Source organism: Atta cephalotes (genome assembly GCF_000143395.1).
Source record: "Atta cephalotes unplaced genomic scaffold scaffold00018, whole genome shotgun sequence".
Classification (NCBI taxonomy): domain Eukaryota; kingdom Metazoa; phylum Arthropoda; class Insecta; order Hymenoptera; family Formicidae; genus Atta; species Atta cephalotes.
In genome coordinates, this window is record NW_012130082.1 from 450,016 (window position 1) to 455,855 (window position 5,840).

Genomic DNA, 5,840 nt, shown 5'->3' on the forward strand with positions numbered 1-5,840 from the left:
AACGAATGCGGATCGAATCGACGTTACGATGGATACTGCGATCCTTAATTGTTGATCCTCGTATAGAGATGCGACGATAATGTCCATATAAAAGTCCATATAAAAAGCGGAAAAATACACGAGTCTTACTCATGTCGTTCTGAGAATTAATTGCCAATGAGGAGACCGTGATTCTTATAAAATTGAAATCCGCGAGGTTTCAGTGACGTGGCTGAGTAAGCGATTATGACGTAATGGAACATATAATGCAGCACATGGCGCGATAAATCATTCATTGATTAAATGAATAATGCGCTAAATACTATTTAATTGGATAATTCCAAAATTGTTTGAGAAAAGATCGAGATCGAAATAATTGTAGCGATTGCGCGAATACATTTCCATCAGACAGATATCGAATTGAGCTTCAACGAGTCGCTTTCATCACATATATTCTTCTTTTTTTTTCCTTTTTATCAGAGAAGTCTCGTGTCGAGAAAAGGCCGGTTCTCTCAGCACGAGTGCCTTTTACAAGAGTTTTCAGGTGTATGTGTTTAGTCATCGGGACATTATATATGTATCCGCGAGCCCGAGTTACGCGACTTTCACTCTGAAATGTCAACTGTTGTTTCACTTTTCAGCTCCCCCACCGTGCGAGCATCGATCAATCTGATTACGCACAACAAAGGGACGACTGTTGTAAAGCGATTTACGATTTCTCTCTCTGTATCTGTTTCAGGTGGCAAATACGACGGTCGCGTGTATACGACGATCACGATCACGGTACGGACTCATAATGGGAGGAAAGCGGAGGGATTATGACGCGAAAGGAGAAACTCGCAGAGACTCGGTTTGCGTCTTGTACACGATTTATATTGATATTTTTATCCTGTAATATTATCCAAAAATGATCGGAGAAAGGAACGATCTACGAAGATTTCTTAGTGAAGCAGAAAATCATTTTACCGCAATACTTGTACTATAGAAATAATGAGAAAATATTGTATACATATTGTGGTACATTAGATTTAAAAAATGGCCAGCGTAAAGGATGAATGGATGTGTGTGAAATAAATTAATGATAAAAAAATGTGAACAAAGTCCCCTTCTTGGCTTGTAATACTGAAGGTAATAAAGATTCTATTCTCTCTACTCTTTATATTATAAAAATATTACGAATTATAATATTTATATTTTAATATTACATATTAAATTATATTTTATTTTAATATTTTAGATTAAATATTTTAATATATTACATAATTTTTATTATAATACTAATATTCTTTCTACAATATAATATTTTTATTATTCCTAAATTAATGTTTGGAGCATTTTGTAGGAATGTAAAGGAATTTAGCACGATATTTAAAGTCTGATAATATAACAATCAACCTTACTCTGGCTGTCTTATCGAAAGGTCAAGTCATCGATTTCGAAGGAGATCTCGCCGTTGCGTTCAAGAGGATCTTGGCGCGGACATTCTCTTTGGTTATCTAGCTGTATGAGTTTTATCCGACATCATAAAGCTAGGTTACCGGAGTTAAGCTCCTCGCCATATCAACTCCAGCGATCTTCCCTTTATGCGTTCCTCTACGCTTCAGCGGAAATAAAGCACTGAGACCTCAAATACTGTTACACCCGACGTGTCCTGGGATGTCTCGTCGCGAACGCATCGACTTATCGGAATAACAAAGACGCGGCCGGGCGGGAAAAAAAGGAAGATTCGAGTTTGGGATAAATGTTAACATCTTTAGCAGCAGTGCGATTCGACGGTAATTTGTACATTGAGATAATTATACTTGAGCGTCGATTCTTTCACATCGAATAAAGCAGTACGTCCCCGAAATCACTCCTCTCCCACGTTCTCGAATAGGAAGAATCTATATAGATATCGTCGACCATGGAATTTACAACCGTTGGGCCCTTTACAATGGGCCGAGTGTTCTGGTATGAGGACCCGGGCAAACACCCGGGATCCATAAAGAGGTAAGCGACATTCGCTAGTCCCGCAATCGCGACGCGCGAATGCGAATGTCGTCTAGCTGTTGTACGACTCTCTCTCTCTGTATTCCCCTCGTGCTCCCGCGAAACTACGAGCTGGGCATTTGTAATTGTTGTTAGTGCCAGTTGCTCGTGACCGGCCTGTCGAGAGAAGGAAGGAAGGAGAAGAATTTTTCAAAGGCGCACGTTATTTCGCACCTTCATCACGCGGTCATCACGTGGCTGTAGACAATTTCTGCAGTCACGATAATCGCTTTAGAGAAAGTCACGATATCGCAGCGGAACCATAGCAAAGGATGGGATGTCCCAATTTCGAATCTTTCAAGCTAAATCCGGAGATATCGTCGATACTAGAAGGACTAGAAGGAAATCGATTTTAAATTCATCGAATGATCCCCGATTAAAATTCAACATTGAATGGAGTGGTCTGTAATACAAAACTGTAGTTTCGATTGACATTTCAATTTTGCTGCAATAGTCGAGTTTTATTTTCGAAACAATTTAATTTCTTATTAGCTTCAAAATGATATTTTTCTCAATTATTATATTTATTCATAACTGCGAATTGTTATTTATCATGTAATTGCTTTATTATTATTGCGATGTAAGTGCGACTTCTATAACAGTTTCATGTTAGATAGCTGATTTTATTTCAATACCGATCAACTTTTTGCAGAAGTGCAAAGATTCGTGTATGGCATTAACGTAACGTAGTTCTCAACTCGAGAAAGGAACGAGTTGTTTCATTAAACACACGCTGTGCCTATGAAACGTTACATTTTAAGTGTGTGCCGACACGGTGCGTGACGACGATGGTTCCCACAATAAAGAAGCCAGGATATGTTTACCAATTATACATATGTATATGCGACCACAGGAACGAACACGTCCGGCGTGATATTGCAGAAAAACTACGGGCTTTTGTTTAAATTGTACATAGAAATTGAAATGATATCGTAAAAACCGAGGTAGAAATCCATTGATTCTCTATGAAATACAGAATATCCGAAAGCGCGACGAATAATGACGAATTTTTCCTCTTTCTTATCACGCCGATTTTCACAAACACATGTAATAATTATATTGATAACACCGTGTAATAAAAATAATTCTTCATACATGAAAAACTCGATATATCTGTGAAAGTATATAGAAATAAAATTTAATATAGAAATTTGTACTGTGAAATCTGTACTGTAAAATGAATGAAATTATTTATGTATATTTTATGTATATTTGAAGATTACAAGTCGCTTTGAGCTGTGGTGCAAACTGAAATAATATATTTATATGTAAAATTAGTTGTTAAATCCGAAAATGATAAAATTAAAACCATTGGAAGAGAACAAAATTGTAAAAAAGATAAAAAAAATGATTCAAATTTCTCTTTTTTTGGCCTTCCTATGATTTTCTTTATGAATTAGTGAAAAAGAGGTGATAATTACTTTTTAACATGTTCCGTGTCGCGTGATTCACGCTAAACTTTCCGTTTAGATCGCAAGATATTTTGTATAAAAACACCTACAATCATAATATTATATTTTTAAATATGCATGAATATATATTATTATGACGTATATAATATTAATACCATTGATCACCGATAACTTATATGATTCTCAGTCTCTGGCGATCAGTTTTACAATATCAAATACTTATCTGTAATTTTTAATTTCATGCTTTATATATTATAGAAAATTATAGAAAAATTATTAATTAAATTATTAATTAAATTATTAATTAAAAATTATTAACATGCTAAATATAAACGAAGTAAGAAATTGTACAATTGCAATATTTTGTAGCGACTGTCCTAACAAACTTTATGTTCTGTTTCAATACAAAACATCGATATATGTCAATAATTTAATTATAAAATGTTTATTAATTACATAATTATTAACCTAAATATCTATTATATGAAATGTCTATTTAATTTGAGACAATATTTAATCCAGCCGAATAATCGATGGATTTCAAAAAAGAAGCGGTGTCATTTAAAGCCACTAGCGAAGAGGTATTGGCGATTTTACAATATTGCGTCCAATTGGAGGTACAGCGAGAGGATGCACGACATTTCGATGTTGTTCGATGGAAAAGGAAGTCAGAAAGAAAATTGCAAGAACTTTATAAAACTTTGAAAGATCAAGTTGCCGTGCATCACAATGATTCTTCGAAATGTAGGGTCATTATACGTGTCCTGATTACGAGGTTGGCTTCTTTTTTTGATAATCTCATTATTATCCCATTTCGATTTGTATATACATTGCAAAAGTGCAAAAAATATTCGGGAAATTTTTTATAAAAAAAGCCTTATATATTTGTAGAAAATAAATTAATCAGCAATTTTATACAATAAATACATTCTAATATAAATGAGTTTCACATACGTGTGTTCTTAAAAATCTTAAAAATTAAATTTTTCAACTATATACTTTTTGCATCCAAATAACATTATTTTAATTTTTACTTATTTTTAAGATAATATATTTTATTTAATTGTTACACATCTTTTTGGTATATGTATATGTTTGAGAAATATACGGTTTATTTATGAATAAATTGCTAATTATCTAACAACAAATAATCATCAATTATATGTCGAATTGATGTCGATATTAATTCAATAAGTCAGTTTCTCGCTGGTTAATGCTTACTCTTAAAAAATAAGGTTTTGTAAAAACATATTTTTCCTAAACAAATAGTTTTTGCACTTATTATACGTATTAATTTATTTCTAAATTTGTTACTAAAAATAGGATACAATTTTACATTATATAAATTTACTGTATCAAATAAAAGTTACTTCTCAAATGAAAGTAATCCTTTTTAAATGCACAATGTAAATAAATCATAGCATATGAAATGAAGGTCGAGACCTTTTGATTATTAATCCGCTTTTATACAAAGTCATGCATTAATCATATCTATTTAATTTTATTAAATGCTAGTTATATTTTAAAAAATATTTAATAAAAATATATTTTTTTGTTTTATTCAGCGTTACATTTTGTAGATCTTTTTTTTATAATAATATTTTTGTATTTTTTAATCATTATGCAATATATTAGGTATGGGAAAAAGTTCGTGGCGCTTTTCCCGTTAGATGACATTTAAAAAACGCCACGAACTTTTTCCCATCTAATATTTTATTTCACAAAGAGAATGACTATAACACGTAAATCATCAACTCGCACAGTTTAATACATAAATTATCAATTATTTAATCGACAGAACGTGTTAAAAAAAATTGGAAAATTGAATGATTTTTTACTATAAATGCATTTTTTTTATTATTTTGCTCTTCTTCAATGGTTTTAATTTTATCATTTTCAGATTCAGCGATCAGTTTTACAAGAAAACGCATGATTCTTAGATAATCGAAAAATTTCATCTACCGCAGGTAAGTAATTTATATGTTTCACATGTGCATAAAAAAATGCAAATGATGGAACGTATTTTTATGTTAGATTTCGATTCTTTTATATTATATTATACTGATAAAATCGATTTTTTTCGTGGGTAAAAAAATTATTTTTTATTGCACGATATTAATATAATTATCACATATATAAAATACATATTAATAAAAATAAATGATAAAAAAAATTTGATTGCTATAGCTCGCGTCTTTGGCATTCTGTATTTTATAAAGAAAATTAAAGAGTTTTATTTCAGTTTCAATTTTTAAATAAAAGTCAATAGTTTTTCTTGCAATATCGCCAGACATTCGAAAAAAATGCTGTCGCATGTGTAATTTCGCCGCAGAAAAGATTTTACATATTAATTCTAATTAATATATAAGTGCTTTTTTTTCCTCTTATAGAATCAAAACTTAGTAGAAATAGAGCAACAGA